Source organism: Aphelocoma coerulescens, chromosome 3 (assembly GCF_041296385.1).
Source record: "Aphelocoma coerulescens isolate FSJ_1873_10779 chromosome 3, UR_Acoe_1.0, whole genome shotgun sequence".
Taxonomy (NCBI): domain Eukaryota; kingdom Metazoa; phylum Chordata; class Aves; order Passeriformes; family Corvidae; genus Aphelocoma; species Aphelocoma coerulescens.
In genome coordinates, this window is record NC_091016.1 from 114,237,492 (window position 1) to 114,257,044 (window position 19,553).

Here is a 19,553-nt window from a genome sequence, read left to right on the forward strand (position 1 = left end):
CTGGAAGTGTTCAAGATATGACTGGATATGTCACTCGGTGCCACAGTTTAGTTGAGATGGTGGTGTTCAGTCAATGGTTGGACTTGATGACCTCAGAGGTTTTTTCCTATCTTAATGATTCTATGATTCTATGTGTTGGAAAGAGCTATTATATCTTTTTACACGTTTCTCAATCAGTATGACTTCCTTCTACTGTACTTGCCCTACATGCCATAGATGCTGGAGATTTTTTCATTCTCTTTCTGACCCTCCTTGTAGAAAAGCTCCCAATCCTGTACTATTATTTCCAACTGTCAAAGTTTAATCATCATTTTAGGGTAGCTGGTATTTGCTTCCCCGTTCACAGTTCTTGGTCAACTGCACAAAAACCAACCGAACAAGAAAAACCCCACCAAACCACAAGCAAAAGATGTGTCACATCCATCATTTTTTAGCTATCATGACCATGGAGAAAATACAATTGTTCACTTCCCTTGGGTTCAAGATTCAAAAAGAGTAATGATTATTATGAGGGCCTGATAGTTAATTTCTGGTCACTATTGCTTGGCAATCCTATGCTGAGTCTGCCCATGAGCCAAGCTGCAGTCTGTGAGATTTCCAGCTCACCCTGACTGATAACTGATGCTCTTGGGAAAGAGTTGTTACTGGGAGCATTTGTACCCAAGGTGAGGGTAACTGAGCCCAGTGAAGTTCATGCCTGTTTACAGACATGCATTGCACTGCACTGCAGTGAGTATTGAACTAGCATTATGCCTCCATTTCAGGAAGGGGGTTTTGGACATATATGACTTCAGAACTAGTCAAATGCTCAATCCGGTAAGCATGAAAATCTCTTATTTAGACAATGAACTATTCATTATTGTCTCCTTTTAAAATGGAAAGAAAATTCCCATTGAACAGAAGATATAAGTGCTGTGGGAAGTTCTTTGTAAGCTTTTGATTTTTTCTCTTGAGGCACTTTGCAGAGAGCCAATCGATGAGATAAAAGACAAGGACAACAAATTCACCTTGAATAAAGACCTTGAAATGTTACAATAAAAAGTTAAACAAAATGTAAATGGACTATGAATTAAAATCAATAGACTAGTGGATGGTTGTACATAAAAAGTAATAATGCTATTTGGCAACATTATAGAATCACAGAAATACTTCACAATTTTGTTTTCCAGGACTGTTCTTTGATCATACACGAATTAAAAAGTTACTTTAAAAGAAACACAGCATTTACTCTGGAAAAGATATTCCAGATTATCAATTTTAAAATGGACTAGGGCTTTTTAGATCCATTTATATCTGTATTGATACCTAGAGTGACTTATAGAATTATATAAATATATATGCTTACAAAAGTAGGAATTATGCCAAGAATTGAAATTCTGTACAGCCCTTAAAAGTTCATCCTTCTGAGGCTGGTTCTTCAAGGAAGTTGAAGACTAACAAGAATACATTTAACTAGGAGAGGGAATGTCTGTTCCTTGGTGTGACTGAAAGAAAAACTGTAGGTGTTAGAAGCTAGAAATCCTAAAATTCAGTCATTAACTTAAAAACTGGAGGTGTTAGAAGCTAGAAATCCTCAACTTCTGTCATCAACCTAGCCCTTCTTCCTTTTGCAAGGACTTGATAGTAAAACTACAGATATCTTGCAAAAACGCATGAATTAATAAAAATCCACCATTTTTATGAACATACCTGATTTTTACTTTTCATAAAACCATTACTCCTTGATCAGTAGCAATAGGCCCTGCTAAATGATTTTCCCCCATTCTTTATTATAGACTCTTTTACATATTGAAAGGTCTCAATAAGACCTCCCTGGTGCCTTTGCCTCTCCAGGATGAACAACCCCAATTCCCTTGACCTTTTCTCATGCCTTTTAGCATAATCACAAAAGCCATGGAAAGGAGGGAAATGAAATCATGTTGTGCATTCTTAGGAAGTCATATCAATGACGGGAGCCACTGCAGATTCTCATTCTGAGTAAAATAAGCCATGATTCATAACCTTTCTGCCATTAGTCTGCCTTTTGCAGACTCTAACCACCATTTGAATTTCCTCACGTTTCGTTAGGTGTCATACTAACTATGATTAAAATGCTCTGGGGAGGGGAGAGTTTTGCAAGAAATTAAGGTGATGAGGCCAGTCAGACGACCTCTATAAATCTTGTTTGAAATGTCTACAGTATTTATAATACAAAATTGACAAGTAGATGCGGATTTGGATCATCTGTTCTAATCAACACATTATAAAAAATTCAGATTAATTTAAACTACTTAAAGTAAATTGATTATTCCCTATAGTCATCCTTTAAAACACATCGTTGTATCAGGCTCCTATGCAAGTGTAGTAGATGTTTTTTATTCTTTAGGTTTTACAGTCTACCTTATTTGTGAACATCCCTCTAGTCAACCGACTACAAATTACAACATAAAACTGAGTCTAAAATTTCAAATTCACACAGAAATTCCTTCAGTCAACTGGGTGAAAATTCATATCTGCATTTTATATATCTTATAGATATCTTACAGCATATAAGATCTATATTTCTTAATTTGAACACAAGAAATGTGGAAGAGTCTCAATTCTTGGAGTCTGGGGTGAGGCCCTAGAGAAAGTACCAATAAGAAAATTTTCTGTCAATCATCCTACACCCCTCATGTAGTGTCTTGGGTTGTCTCTATAAAAAAAAAAAACCAAAGCAAAGCAAAACAAAACAGGAAAAAAAGGCAATGGTCTGGAATGGGAGAAGGAAAGAAACTGTGTCATTTTCATGGTAATTTCCACTTTTTACCTATGCTGTCTAAAATTTTAGTCAGATATTGAAAAAAAGGAAATGTTTCTCAGAATCCTTCTGTGCCTGTCAGATGTGTTGCTGAAAGAGCACAGTATCTATCTCTAAAAGGTGGTATTTGCCCAGCTTTGCCTAGTGTTTGCACTCACAGAATACATCAGGGGACTTCATTTTCTGGAAAACAATTTTAGGAGAATTTTGTATTTTTCACCTACTTAAGTCAAACTTCAGAAATGAACTTCATCATCTAAAGTAAATAACTGCTGTAAAAATTCAAGTTTTCTCTTTGAAACTGTATTTCAGGAAAAAGAATGCATCACTTAAATGCTAATAGCAATTAATTGCTCAAAATGCTGGCTCTTATTTCTCCATCACAATCTCAAATTATTTGTGAAACAAAGATTTTGATCAGCAGTGTCTTTGCTGCAGATTAATTAGCTGCATATACACAAATATGTTCAGATGTACATATAAGTGGATAGGATGATTACACTCTCCTCATGTGATTTCTGTAGATTATCTGTAATCCCAGATATTTATGCCATAATTAGTCATTCTCATAGCTTGGTGTTTGCTCTGGGCCAACTTAATGCTCTGGTGTTCTCAGAGCACCCTTTCACTTAAATGCCCTCATCTGCACCCGTGGCAGCATACTGTGAATGCCCCCAGAAATGCTCCTGCACCCATGTGTCATTTTAGTCAGATTCAAAGAACCCTCTGGGGTAGGACATTAGAGATTTTTTCTGGGGACTTGCATTGTTCATGACCCTGCCAGACACCGTGACATTTTTGCATAGCCAGACTGTTTACACTGAACAGCGTGTTTAACTAAACAATTAATGTGCTTTTTCCAATCTACACAGATATTTGACACTGCTTATTTACCAGATATTTATTATATCTAATTTGACAGCATTTTCCTCCCTTTCTCCAGGCTGAAGAAAATAAACCTCTCATAACTATTCTTCATGCTTCCTCAAAACGTTGGAAGACTAGCCACAAGGGAAATAGGTGGTTTCGAATTGCCTGTCATTTACATTCTTCATTTCTTAGTTTATTTGTTTGTTTTCTTGCTTGTTTTGCTTTACTCAATAATAGTTTATCTGTCTTCTAAACAAATTTTTTTTCAAGTCTCCAATAATTTTTTTATATTCTGCATTTCCTAATAAACTCTTTTATTTCCCAGATGACAAAGAAACTCTGCAGATTGAACTTCAGACTGAAACACTGTAAAAATTTTGAAAATTGATAGCCTAAAAATGCTAATTTTCTAAATCTGCTGCTTATTTACTTATGTTCAGAGCTTTATGCCTGCATTTTAAGACTACTTTGCACATTTGCAGTGCTGAAAATGTACTTTATTTAAAGTTAAATCAATCTTCCATTTTTGGGCTAGCTGAAATGAGTGATCATTTAACATGACTATAGAAAAAAACATAGACTTCAGTTGTTCAATCTCTGAATTTGACCTGCTGCTCCTAATTTAGTTAGAGCATTTCTTTATAGCAAGGTATTGAATTGTAAAGGCTTCAAATCAAATATATGTCTTTTGAGAATAAGTACAAATGGTTATTTACTCTCATTGTGAAATTATTATCATTGCTACAATGCATATCATATTTTCAGTTAAAATTTTGCTGACTTAATGCTAACTCCTCTCAAGAGAGCAATCTTAGCCAAGTGAGAAAAAAACTGGAACAGCTGGAATACTCACTGAAACATTTTTCAGTGAAAGGATCCAGTGGCAGGTTCAGGAGTTCAGGCTAACTGGCTAACTGGGTTCAATGGATGCTGTGTGAACTGCCACTACCAAGAAGCAAGTACCCTTCAACTCACTGCTGACTGATAATGGTTCTCTCCTTCACCTCATCTTCACCTGACCAGACGTGGGAAGCTCCCACAGCCTGGTAGGTCATGTCTCACTAGACTTCATCTCCCAGGTGAAGGTCACGTTCTGGACTCCTCCCTTTTTCTCCCACTCACTCCTCAGCTGCGGTGACCAGAAAGTGGAGACAGATTTCTGGCTCTGATCTCACTAACACTTCACGTAATAGAGTGTCTTCTCTGGCTTACCTGTTACAATCTTCCTAATAAATCCCAATATGTTGTGGTGCTTAACTTGTGGTGAAAGTGCACTTTTGGCTCATGCTTAATTTCATTGTAACTCCATTGTATCCTCCAGGTGCTTCTCAGCAGGGTGCTACTTACCCATCTCAGTTTTCAATGAGTGCAGCTATTCCCCCCTTGTGAAAAACTTCATGCTCTTTCCTCTTGAACCTATTCCTGATGTTTCTTAAGTAATCTCTGAATTGAAACTACTCTCTGGTGGGATATTCACCCTCTGTAATCTACTGAGGGATAGTCTGTCTCACCATACAGACCATTTACAAAGCTATTGAACAACACCAACATCAATACAAACCATTGGGATGCTCCTCTTGTCAGCAGCTTCCAAAGAGATGTCAAGTCATGGATTAATATCCTTTGAGTCCAGCTGCTTAGACAATTTTAACCCATCTATCAATCCAGCTAGTTCCTCAGCTTCCAGAAGTGAACACAGTGCGGGGAAAGGAGGATGTCAAAAGTCAAAAGCCCAAGTAAAGCACAGTCTTCCTTTGTTCATGTCACAGCCCTCAAGGGACTTCAATCAATCTCAATGATTTTGCAGAGATCAAAATCAAAGGTGGCACACTCATGGCAGCCAGTACTCCCAGAAGGTTTTGGGAAATCTCCTACAGCCCCACGGATTTCAATGCAAACAGCTTCTCTAGGTGGTCCCAAAACTGCAGTTCTTCAGTTGTCTCTCTCCCTCTTTTTCACCTTTTCCTGCTACATGTAGGGATCTGGGCAAACTGGATTTTTCTGCCTGAAATACATTTGATTGGAAAAGGTGTGATCAGCAATATTGAGCTGATCATTTTTATCTCCTGGTTAAAGAACTTTTGTCAGCCTGAAACGTATAGAAAACAGTGATTGCTCTTGCAGCTTGATAGTCTTGTAAACAATATACTCAAGCAGATGATCCAAGTTGTTAGCACTTGGTAGATTCAAATAAAAAAATTAATACAATTTGTCTTTTGCAGAAGGATCTCACTGGTTGATATACTGTGATAGGTACCGTAGTGTACCATACCTAAGGACTACAGGCTTCCTATTTATTTTCCCCAGGGTGTTAGTGAGTACAAATGACATTTCTTGGCCTACAGATGTGACAGAGGAAGTATTCACTAACAACTTCAACAGGTGAAGAGTTTTCCAGAAGGGTCTAGGACACAATTTTGTATATATAGTTTTATGTTTCCTGGCAATAATCTTGCCTTTTAAAACAACAATGACAAAGACTTGGGTCTTATTTACCTAACTTCATGAGATGAAGAAAATCTGACACATTTTAAAATATAAAAATTTATATTAAATATATGACTGTATGGCAATATTGCCCAAAGGAAGCAATGAGCTGCTTAACAATTTAGGTAACTGTGTCCTTTCCATCACAACTACAGCCTGTGAAATAGTTCCTTGGATTAATGTTTTCTGAGTAGGCAGGGATATTTTTAAATATCTCTCTTTTATTATCGTCATTCTCATTCATTTGATTGGTGCATTAGGTTTCCATTATATGATTTTATTTTTTACTGTTTTTTAGCTCTCCATCAACTTGGTTATTCATAAACTCCTACACACGGAAGGAACTAATATTAGTAAATCATTCAGGAGTAAAAATTGAATTTGGGAGATTTTGCTAAGCTATTCATGCCACCACAAAACCATGAACACTTACTGTTCTGCAAGGGAGGCATTACCCTAAGTATTGGTTAAAAAAAATTGTTGAAATTCTTTTGAAAGTAAGAAATATTAAAACTAATCTGGTTCCAATTATGACTGAGTGAAGCGGATCTAACTTAGGTAAAATATGCTTTTCACTTTTTTGCTAGTATTTCTTTGGTTACATATTTAATTGAAACCAAAATGCAATTATTACTTTTGGAGTTAAATCTTTTTTTAATGAAACTTATTTTGTCTAGGCAAACATAAAGCTTATGTTGCTGCCTACATGATCTGATGTCTTGTGAGAAGTTCACAGAGCTATTGCCAAAGCCATACAGAAAGGCTATTGTGCAAGGTAGCTTTCTTCTTTTGACCTTTATACCCCTCTATAATTTCAGCCTTGCATTTACTGACATACTGCACAGTATAATAAAAATAATCAGCTCAAGACACAAGATAACTGCAGGCCATTCCACAAAATTTTAATAGCATAATTTTTCAGGTTGGCTGAGATAATGATCACAATAAAAATTTTTATTGGAAACGTCAAAATTTAAGTATAGGAACATCTATTACATTTTTCATACTGCTTTTCACTTACCGAATTTTTTTAATTAATAGTTGCAGTACACTAGTTATTTGTTTATCTAAAAAGATATTGCTGCATTTTATTAGCAATTAAACTGTTTTTCATCCTATATATGCAACCTGTGGAATTTACTGAAATGAACATTTTCCTCATCAGCTTTGCTTTGAATCTAAATCTAATTTTCTAATCAGTAATTTTGTTTTCATATTTTTAAGTATAAATTTCAATAATAAATCATATTGTGACTTAAACTACACTTTTCTTTGGCAGAGGGGTTCCTTCCTTTTCCCAAGAGGTACCAATAAGGACCGATTTTAAAAAATGTTGTGTCAATACTTTTTAGTATTCCTTTTAATTTTTCAAAAAACAGTTCTTAAATTTTTTAGCTTGAAATATGACATCATAAGCTACTTGCCTTGTCTACTTCTTATTTAATTTCCTAAAACTGCTGTTTTAATTCGTGTTCCAGTGAGATTTCCTGCTGAAGTGTTGAGCTCTATCTATACATAAATTGATCAATCTTTTAAAGACAGAAAAGGAACCACTATTAAATGTGAATCTTCATTTCTGTAAGAAATTAAGCACTATGATTTTCTACAATAATAAGTTATGACTATAGAAATTTGTTAAGAAAGAACATGACAAATTTTTTGTCAATAGTAATTAGTTTTATATTTAATGGAGTCATAAACATGGGAAAAATTTATCTTCATTGTCTCCTTTGCTTAGGGTAGGGTTTTTTCCACAAAATACCATGAAAAAATATCATACCTACTTTAATTTTCCCAGTTTAATCTCTTTAATCAATAACTGAATCACTTTATTGAAAACAATTTAAAATAGTAGATAGCTAATGTCAATGGTTGTTCAGAAGCACCCTTTACTTATTATGTAAAAATACTGGTTGTTTCCTCTAGCAAAAATGTCTGAAAAATATTCAGAAAAAAAGAAAACACAGCCCCAAAAAAATGTGTAGATACATCATATCACAGAATCCAAAGATAATACAAGGTATACTTAAAAGGAAGTAATAATACTGAGGTTTCCAATACTCAAGTTTTCTGAAAAAATATGGCCATAACCTGTCTTTCTAGTGCCTGATTGTGGAAAAAAAATGTTAGTATGCAGGTTCTTTTCTGTGAAATAATCTAATTTTGGATATAGATTTGCTGTTATTTCCCGTTGTCAAAGAGTATAGATGTCTAAAGGAAAAGCAGAGGCAACATGACAGGCAACGTCATGAGACCATATGGTCTACACAAACTATGAAAGTCAAACTGAGATCTGTTCCAGTATTTTAGGCTGAAAACAAGCTGTGTGCTGAGATTTCCAGCTATTTTCAAAATGATAACACATTTCAGCAAATGGAATTATGTTGTGAATAGAGTGATGAATCTGACTACACCATGAAAATCTGTGTAAGTGTGCAGGAAATGATGTGCTTTAGGTTATTTTGGGCCAGCTTCTTTTCTCAGTTCTGGAATCAATGCAGCTTTATTGTTCTTTCCCTAGCACACCTCATTTTTCCTTTAGGGTAGTTCAGGTGTTTTGAACAGAAGTAAAATTGGACATTCTTTGCAACCTGAAACAACTTTCCCCAGGGATGAATTGGGTGGGATTCACTGGATATTATCTAGATGTCACTAATGTAAACCTCTGTCTGAGATACACAGGAAGCTTCTAGAGAATGGCTCATGTCATGCTAAGATAGGCATTTAAAGAGGCCACAAGAATTGCAGAAACCTTAGTTATGCAGAGATGTGCCTTCCTCTCTTGGTTAATTACAAAGACAACCTAGATCATGGCTCACCTTTTGACACTGTACATGTTTATTATACAAGACAAGTAAGAATCATTGCATCCATAATGCCTGGCACCTTAATACGATCATGAATGGAGTTCTTAAAATGGAATGACTAGGTCAGACAGGAAAAAAACTGCACTTTAAGCATCTGTAATTAAGTGTGACTCATACAAGAATACTAAAATTTGGAAAAATTCTTAAAATAGGCAAATTAAATCCCAGCCTTAATATGCAAATGAGCACCAAAAAATTGCTGTAGTATGAAATTGTAACTAAAGTGGAAGCCTCTGTGTAAGGATATTATCTTAGGTATATGTCCAGCCATCATAACTTCTTACTCCCAAGTGTGGTATCATCAACTTTTTTTTCTTGACAAAACTAGAAAGAATTAAAGGTTTCCCATTACTGCCAATAGAAAATCACTGTGTGGAAATAATGAATTGTGCATTTGAGTCCAGAAAAGAGGCATTTCATATGTCATATGTAAATAACAGAATCATTGTGGATAATTTGAAATAATATCAATAATAAATAGCACTATGAATTCTTCTTATGAAACAGGGCAGTTTCTGGTTTTATTCTTATCAAAACTAAGGTGCACCCTTTATATGATGCCACTGACTTCATCCATCCATTTTAAGCACCACTTAATGGAATTTAGCAATGGACACAAAATGGTATAAAGACTTCTATAACTAATACACTTCACACAAGGCCACCAGTGGATCAAAACACGCTGCTCAATTTGATAGATGAAAGACACTTAAAACACAACTACATATATATTTGCATGCATGCAAAAATTTATGGCACTATTTTAAAAGTTCACAACTCAAAATTAATAGCTACACTGCAAAAAATATCAGAAAATTAAACTTGTGTTTGAGAATACATCTCTAAGATCTGGGAGATAATTTCTAGTGGAGGCCACTAAAAATGATCTTGTGACATAAACTGCAAGTGGGATCATTTATACGGATATAAATGCTTAATAATGCTAATTTTTGGGTTATTTGCTCTGGCTCAATAGAAGGACAGAGCGAGCAAAACTTGTAAATGAGTAGATTAGTGAGAAATTGTCAAAATGTAAAAGAATCAAAATATCTGAGAAGAATTAGGTGTCAACAAAGAGAAAATGCAGTTAAAGTAGATGTGGCATGCAAAATTAATCAATTTACCCACAAATTAGTTGAGGGTGGAATTGCTCTCACCAAATACAGACATTTACAGTGTAGCATCCATAGCAGATCTCAGCTACTAAGGTCCCTTAGGGTCCCTTAGAGAAATCCAGTGCAAAAATGTCTTGTCTTAAAGTAGACATCCAAAATAGGTCAAAGGAGTCATTCCCTCAAAGAGTGATTAGATCAAATACAGGCATCCACATTGTTGATATATAATGTTAAACAAGATGAATTGAACCTTTCAGTATTGCTTTAAACCTTATTTAGGATCAAAAGGCTGGGTGGAGAATAATATCTTCTTTCTAAGTTCTAAGCAGGTTTTATGCTATGACCTATTCCCTTGGGTCCTGGTATGCTTTATCTGGAAGTGAAGAGAATATTTGAATTTATGAACCTGCTTTTTTTTTTTTTTTTTTTTTTCTTTTGAAAATTGGTCATTTTTTGGTTTGATTTGGGTTTGGTGTTTTGTTTTGTTTGCAGTTGGGGGGGATTGAAAGAGGGGTTTCTTTTCATGGAAGGCTTTAAAAAAATAACAGTTTTATAATGTGGAGCTATCAGTGTCACAATTAATCTGGAGTGAACAGATGGGCATTCAAATTCACATAACGGATGTTATGTGGATCAGTGCTCATATAATTATTTGTGTATCAGTGACTGGACATTAGGTCACTGGATAATTTTGCCCTCTGTCAGATCATTTGCCTGCTTTCAGAATGAGCATCAATCAAAAAACACTCATTCTGCTAAAAGGTATAGAAAGACTCCAATAGTCATCAGCTAATCTTTGAGTTGCAGAAATAATACTATTTTTTTTTTTTTCAAACAGTAGCAAAGAAATGAGTTGTTAGCTCTGCGAGATTTTAGATACTAATGCATGGCTGGGACAGAAGACTCCCTTTATCAAGGACCAGAAAACATCACCAGAGTGATGTTTTCACAAATACTAATGATAAGGAACTGTTCTCTTCTCACCTCAGATGTCTGTCATCATCTTTTTTCACATATGAGGTAACTGTAAGAAACAAATCAGAGACAGTGGTGGTTTCCCCTAGTGCCAAACATGGACTCTATGAGAATAAAGGAAAACACTCCTATGAGATTTCTTCTTTCCTTTCACAAGTTTCTTCTTGAGCCACTCTTTGCTTTTTGATCAGAAAAATAAATATATTCCCCACAACCCCTTCTGGTCTCCCTTTCTCAATTAAAAAAGCTTTCATTTGAGTTAATATTTCATGCAATTTTTGGGCAAATTCTTTCTTAGAGGAAGGACATTAGGTTCCCTTAACTGTGTCTGGCAATAGCCCTTGGGAATGTCACAATCCTGGTCAGTAAAATCCAGATGGGTTCTCAAGCATTAGCAGCATTTTCTAAATAGACATCCCAGGCCTCCAGCCTTGTCCCAGAAGAAAGGAGTCACACAAGAGGCAATTAGAGGAATGTCAGGAGCTTTAAGCAATGGAAGGTGACCTGGTGCAGGTCCTGGCAAGCAGCAGCTCTCTCGTGTGGCTTGGCAGGTACTTTGCTTTTCCATAGTGGACAGTGATAAACAAATGTAATGTTGTGGAAACCCAGCAGTGTATCCAAACACCAGTCTTCGACCAAGATGACTTTTCTTCCTCTGACCCCTCCTCTTTGCTGCACCAGTGGATAAATTCCTGCCTTCCACCTTCACCCAGACTGGGCCAAATGTTGCCTGAAAACTCGATATTGCCCAGATAAATTCATGAATGGTCAAATTACAACATGGCCACTGGTTTTCAGTAGTCTTAAGGTTTTGCTGTACTATGACTACCAGTAAATTAACCACAGTCAGGATTCAAGCCCTTAAAACTTAGTTTGATTGTAGGTATTTTCAAATATGACATTAACATTGCAGTTTCAATATTGTAGATTGGATAATCCAAATATCTTCACAAAAAGTGAAGTACAAAGCCTAGGAGACAGACCCCTGCTCTCCTCTCAGGGATCCTTGGGAAAGTTTATTCAATATATAAATGTCTATTTTGTGTGTTTCCTGTCACTTTGCAGGCTGTAGCTGTCTCATGCTGTCCTTTTCTTCCATCAGCTACATTTCTTCCAAGGGCTGTCAGAGTTTGCAGCATCATATTTAAAGGGGAATGAGTTTTTAGCAAACCTTCATCTGTTTGCAGCCCTGGGCTTTCAGTACCTCTTTACGGTCTTGCAGGTTCAAAAGATCACAGTAGCATCCAGGCTGAAACATTAGTACCCAATAGTAACTCAAAAAATGTGCAGCTCTTTCAGAGGCTTCTCTCTTGGTTACTACTTGCTCTTTATATAAAATGCTCCTCTTCATACTTATTAGAAGCAATGTATTCTGTCAATATAGGATACTTTACAAAGTTCACATGTTCTCTCACATTATGCACTGTTATAACAGCATGTCTGTTCTTATAGAACAACTCCTTTGGAGATTATTTATATTTTTCTATTCTGATAAAATTAAATAGAATATAATTTGACTTTTTCCTCTTTGTGCTAAGTTTCTAGTGGTATCAAATTTGATAAGGTGCTGTATGCACTCCCTCTAGGGCTGTCCAGTCTTTGTGGGAATCCAGTGACTGCTGGATTATCAAACCACATGTCTGACCAAAGGCTACATTTTGGTATTGTTTTCTTAAAGACTTTGGTTTGAAATTAGACAATACTTAAAAATGGTACATGGAAACATGAAAGAGTCACAGTAAATTCAAATTATTCTCATATTAAAACCCTTAAGAGGGTCTTAAGGTCTTAAGAACCAAGCTGTTCCCTTCATCAAACAAATCTGCTCATCTTCAGTGTCAAACTAGCCCTGGCCCTGTGGGACACAAGTTCCAGACCTACAGAAACACACATTTATTTGTTAACACTGAATGCGAACCTCTGCAGCAGTCCCTGGTATAGACATCCAAAGGTTTAATGCACTGATTTCTACTGAATTTGTGGGGAGGTTGATGTTTTAAAAACTTAAAATATCTGTCCTTCTTTCTTTTTATCCTCACTAGCAGAGATTTCAATTGCACACCCTCAAAACCTTGCTAATCCACAGATCAGATTAGGAAACAAGAGTTCTGGAAGAGCAATACCTTCTCACACTTTGATTTTTAAGTTTACTCTATTTCAGAAGCCTGGACCTGATAACTGTGTGTTCTGATCAGGAAGTGACAAATTAACACACTGCAAATAAGGCATACAGGGTTAGCTGGCAGTGAATAAAAGCTTCCTGAACTTGGCTGTCAATGAATCTTAAGAAGCAGAGGTCTTAACACAACAGATAACTTTCTTGCTATCCCATCCTGAATGATTTCTATTTTAAATTAAGAAGTAAAGCTTAAGCAGAGATGGGTGGAGATGGAAAGGATAGAAATGAGCAGTAAGTATGGACAAAGATCTGCCTTTGTTCTAGCTAAACGGAAATGGAAAGACAAGAATATTTTGGAGTATTGTTCTTCACTCAAAGGTGCAACTTCCCTTTCAAAGTAAGCTTGTTTTTCTGAGATTCAGAGAGGAAAAAAAAAGAAGGTAAAATATTTTGTGGATTTTGCATCAGATGTGTGGCTGCTTTCCTCTCCTGAGAAAGCTTATCATGTCAGAATGAAATCTCCTAATCCCTGTGCTGCTTTGCCTGCACAGGGGAGCAACCATGCTGCTTACACTGTATTACCAATCCAACTGTATTACCTGGATCTTTGTTCTATCCCTGTTATAGCTTGCCAGGAACAGACCCCTAAGGCAGAAAGTAAGGATAGGCTGGGCAAGTGCAATTTAGTACATTTGATTGGAATTGCTTTTAAGCAATTTTTCTGCTATACAAGTGTAACATTACCCCTTGAAAGCAAGAAAGAACTCAGAGAAACTACTCTTACATATAATGCCACCTATTTTCTGAGTTATGCTTCCCAGGAGTATTCTTGAGGTTGTGTGATTTATGCTCAGGGCTGTACTTAAAGTTGTCTGCAGAGGTACCTGCAGTGCAAAACTCTCCTTAGACTTGCCAGCTTATGCAGCTCTGCAAGTAATAACACCATGGTCCCTAAAGACATCGACTCTCCACTTTATTACTTTTCAGGAGCTCTACCTCAGACAGGGGTCTAAAGAATATCATAAACAGCTGTCTGAGAGAATGAATTGGTGGCAGTTTAAAAACCACTACAGGCAAAGAGGAAAGCTACTGGCCTTTTCAGACATCCTGTCTGCATGCCTTACATTGGTAAAGAAATCTTTGTCTCTTTGATCAATGTTTGTGCATCTTCCCATGTAATAGTTGTGGATGCCTCCCACACCTGGTATCATGAGGCTGAATTTTTCATGATTACCTGCAGAAGCATGGGAGAAACTGCAAACAAGGCAGAAAGGGGTACTGAGCTGTGAAGGCAATTTGCTTCAACATTGGTTACTTGATACTTTTCATTCATGAGTGGAGCAGGATAGAGTGTAAATATTTTCTCTCTTTCCCTAGGTGGATATTCAATATAAAAAAAAAATTAAAATCCTTGGCTGCTGTAAGACCATCATCTGTAAAGAAGTACTTTCTTGGGTTGACCCTTGATTTTCATGGAGCATTGCTGCCCATCAGTTCACTCCATGTCCCCTCGTCCAGGGGAATGTCCCTGGCATCTCCCCACACAACCACTCATATTCCTGCTGCCTGAGGGATTACTGGCAGGAGGATGCCAACAGCTTTGTGTTTCTAGCCCAAATCTTTTTCACAGACTACATCTACTAGAAGATTTGAAAAGATCACACTAAGGGGAGGGAGAGTAATGGAAGTAGAAAACTCTTATGCCCTTCACTTGCATCCAGAGGGGCTTGTCTGTTCACAAAAATCCTCAACAGCTCCTGTGATCATTACACAGATAAATAAAAATTGACAATTTGTTTAACTGTTGGTTTGGGGTTTTTTTACAAACTGATTATTATTGACTTCCTGCTTCACCTACATAGAAAAATTAACTGGAAAATTTGGCACAAGCTTTCCAGTGAGACTTCTGAGACTTTTCCTGGTGAATCTTAAACCATTTCTAAAAATACCTTTGTGATTGTGCTGGTGACCAGAGGATACCTGTGCAAATGTGTTCCTGGAGCTGTGTGTACCACACATGTTACCTGCCATAAGGTAACCCGGGAAGGGTAGGAGGTTACCTGTCCCCTTTGCTCAGGCTGGGTCACATCTGAACAAGCACCAGCTTCACTCAGGTGAAATGCTTCCAGCTTGAAATGCCATGCAATGCTAGGATTATCAAAACATTATTTTAAAAAATTTTAAAATGCTTTCAGTGGGGCCTAATGCCTAAACTGATCGTTTTCTTAGATTTTGAAGAACACATGAACAAAACCATGATTTTTACTGCCATATCACACTTCCTAAATTTGCTCAGACACTTTGTGATCATTTGTTGTGTAATTTTGTCACTGTATTTATCGTGATAAAATAATGTTTTCCGAAGTGAATATTAACCAGAACACATATATTAAGTGTGCATTCTCATCACAGTGGCTAACTTTGCATGCAAAAAGGTCAGGATACTGGGTGACTCCAGTGATAAAGGTGTGTAGTGAGAGTTGTTGAAAGGTGACATTTCTGCAACCTTTCTTGCACTGGCATATTGTTACATGCCCTGTGTCATAATGTTCTCTGTGCTGCAATTCATCATTCAAACAGGTCAGCGCAGCTCCTGACATTTGGAGCTACCTTCCATTATCCCACAGGTTCATTGATTTGTTAGCTCTCTTCTCAAAAAACCATCTTTCCCTCTTCTTTACATCTTCATTTCTCTCCCATATATTGTGTTCTTCCTTTGATATTTTAATTCCATAATGTGTTTAACAATACTTTTTACAAAAAAAGGCAATAAAAGCAAGAATAAATAAACACTGTTGTATTGATTAAATTTTTAATTCTTCATTACACCATCAGTTTTGTTCCATTGATAGACACCAATGCTGCAATGTCATTCTGTGTACAGCCTGCACTACCTAATGTATACAGTTCTAAAAATCCTAAGAATGGAATATTAGTCCTCACCCAGTTCATATCATCAGATCGGCATAAAGTCAGGACCTGAGACAAGGCAGGATTATTTAGAGATGTAGTGAGGTCAAACTTTGTACATAATGTTCCCAAAGAGCAAGGACATCTGAGGAAAAGGACATAGTCTGTGGAAGATCAGAAACAGGTGGGCAATGAAATGGAGTTTCAGGATTAACTTGTGTTATCCTTACTCACATAATTCATAGAGATGTTGAATCACAGTAACCTGCTATTATGCACCTAAAAATACAGCAATTTAGCAAATCTAGTTGCTCAGAAGGCACTACAAAGATAGCACTGGAAATAATTCAGACCTGATGTCATGAGAGTTTGTGCAGACTGTTGAAAATTTTCCACCAAATTGCAGGTCTTTTCCAAATAATCGTTTTTAGAAGAAAAAAAAAAAAATTTACAAATTAAAAATGAGATGAAAATGGAATTAGGTTATCTCTGGACTGATACCTCTGTTCAGTTTAGCTCAGGCCCTGTCCAGGCAGGGGTGGTGAAGCTGCCAGCCCATGCCCTTTCTGCACAGCACCAGGGCTGGTCATGGCACAAGTTACTGCACCTGGAATTAACTCCTGAACAGGTTAACAGTGACAACCACAACCTCTCTGAAGCAGCATAGCAACACTTCAGAAAGGAAGTATTTAATCTTTGAGGACAGGAAAAGGAGATTCCCTCCCCACAAAAGCCTTAATGAGAAACTGGGACACAGGAAAAAAAATGAAGCATTTTCTTAAACAGCTCTCACACAGACTGTCCTTCAACTTTCCCTAAAGATGGAACGAGTTCACTACTCAGCTCTCCTTGTAGGAACTGCCCCAAATGCTGGAAGATATGAGGTCTTTGGCATTGTGATGAATTTCCAGCCTCTGCTCATACAGAACTGTGCATCAGTTTGGGCATCATCTAGGCACAGTGAGGGAAAACTGCAACAAGCTATGATTGTTTGCTATTTGGCATTTTTTTCTACCCAATTAACCACATATTGAAACACATGCTGTCCACACATTCAAATATTTTATAACATACAGAAAAATACTCGTCTCGATTTTAGATGAACTCATCTTCACATTCAGACTATAAACCTGTAATGTGACTTTGCTCACAGACATCAAAATGCAAAGTGCAGTTATGAGACATAGTTCTCCTTGTGTTGTTACTGAATCTAAAGATAAAAATTTTATTGACACTGTTGGAAAAGATTTGGGACAACTAAAATATCAGCTCTTCCCCCTGATCATAAAAAGAGCAGAGTGTGAGAATCAATGGGCTATAACACAGCACTCATTTAAAAAACCTGCCAAATAAATAATCCTCCATCACTTAATAGCAAAGTGCTTAAGAGCTGTCCCAATATGTGGCAGCAAGTGAGGTTCAAGATGCCAGCATAAAGAAACCTGCCAAGGAACAAACATGTCAACGGGACAAGTGCCTTCCTCCAGTCCTGACCTCAAACACGGAGCAGCAACCCTCATGGACCCTCCCTCCCTTTGTACAGCCACAGTTAGCAGCCTGAAGGGAGGAGATGAAGAAATTAATCAAATTTGTCTTAGATTTCTTCCTTGCTGTAATAAGTAAAGTGGCTTTCACTCTGTTTTAGAAAACAAAATAAATAAAACTATTTTACTGAATGAGTTCAGAGCGAGGTGTTGAAGCCTCTCAAGAATTGGATATAAGGTGCTGAATTAATTTAAATGTTTTTTTCACACAGTTTAATCCCAAAATCACTTCTGCATGGTCTTGGTCATTACTGGTGCATATGTCTTGGTCCTTCCTCAACTCCCACTTCATTTCAGAAAGATGAGATTGACAGAAACAGAGAAGCTGTGACAGTCAGCTCTTCACAGAATGCTGCTATCAACTCTTGCAGACAGCGCTGTGCTCCCCATGTCAGATTACATATGTAGCTACTGCAGAAATGACCAACAGATGCCTGATGCATAAGGACAGTCCTTAGCAACTACCAGAATACAGCTGTCCTCTCCCAGCACTGGGACACCTGCACCCCAGAGACAAAGGCCAAGAGTTCGATTCCAAGTTTAGAGCTGAATGTAAGTATCTGTGAGCACACTGGTGTAGTCTGGAGATCCAGTAAAGATTGAATTCATCTGCCACTGCAGGTGAATGAGAAGTTTACATGTGAAACAGTGACAGGACCCAAGGGAATGGGCTGAAGTTGTGTCAGGAGAGGTTTAGGTTGGATATCAGGAAAAGGTTCTTCCTCCAGAGGGTGTCTGGGAACTGGAACAGACTCCCCAGGGAAGTGGTCACAGCACAAAACCTGACAGAGTTCAAGAAGCATTTGGGCACATGGTGTGACTCTTGGGGATGGTCCTATGCAGGGGCGGGAGTTGAACTTGATGAGCCTTGTGGGTCCCTTCCAACTCAACATAGTCTTTGATTCTGTGATTCGGTGATCTCATCTCCTGTGTTTAACTGTCTGAATCTGCAGCTGAATCTCACCCAAAGTGTTCAGCAAGCATGTGGCAGAAAGGCAACGATGCACCTGTATAACCCCTCATTCAACCCCTCCACTTTCCTGGATGGTTTTCTCATTTCTTTACTCCTTCTCCATCAGCTGCTCTCTTGAATCTTCAGAAACTAGCACAAGTCTTTCTCACCCCTTCTGAATGTGGAAGGTTTCACCTGCCTGTCATGAAACCATTGTGTGTGGCCACCTAAAATTCAAAAAATCCTTGCATCTTTTTGGTAGCTGGGAGAGCCTTTTGCTCTACACATCAAAGGTGTTACATCCAGGTACATTTAGAACTGTGCTTTGAAACAAGAAGATTGGCAAGATTGTATGAGTGGAAGGCCAAATTCTCGTCTCTCCAAGAAGTTTAGTGTAAAGTGTCTCTTTTAGATAAATATCTGGCAGAGCCTTCAAATGTTTTTCTGTTGTGTTACATTGTACATTAGCCATGTCCAAGTAATTGATTATGACAGTTTTTATTCAAATCATTTTATGTTCCATCAGTTATCTAGAGATAACTGGGAACCTGGAGGTTTCTCAGATGGCTCTTTAGCAATTATGAAAGAACTAATAACAGCAAAGACAAACAAGTGCATGATCTTAATTATTTGAAATATTATTAAAACTTATTTCTCCATTTTATTTGAGGCTGTTATTCCTGATGCTAAATGTAAATTTCCTTTTGCCTCAGGCAAAAAAACTTTGAGCTACTTTCTGTAGCTCAAAGCAAAGGTCAAGATATAGGCATTAGGCATAAATAATTTCCCTAGAAAATAATTAAGCCACCTTTTTGGTTGCTGTTACGCTTGGCCAATCAAGAAAACATATTTTCATGCTATGAAATATGTGAATGCAGTGGCATAAAATTCACAGAATCGCAGAATGGTTGAGGTTGGAAGGGACTTTTGAAGGT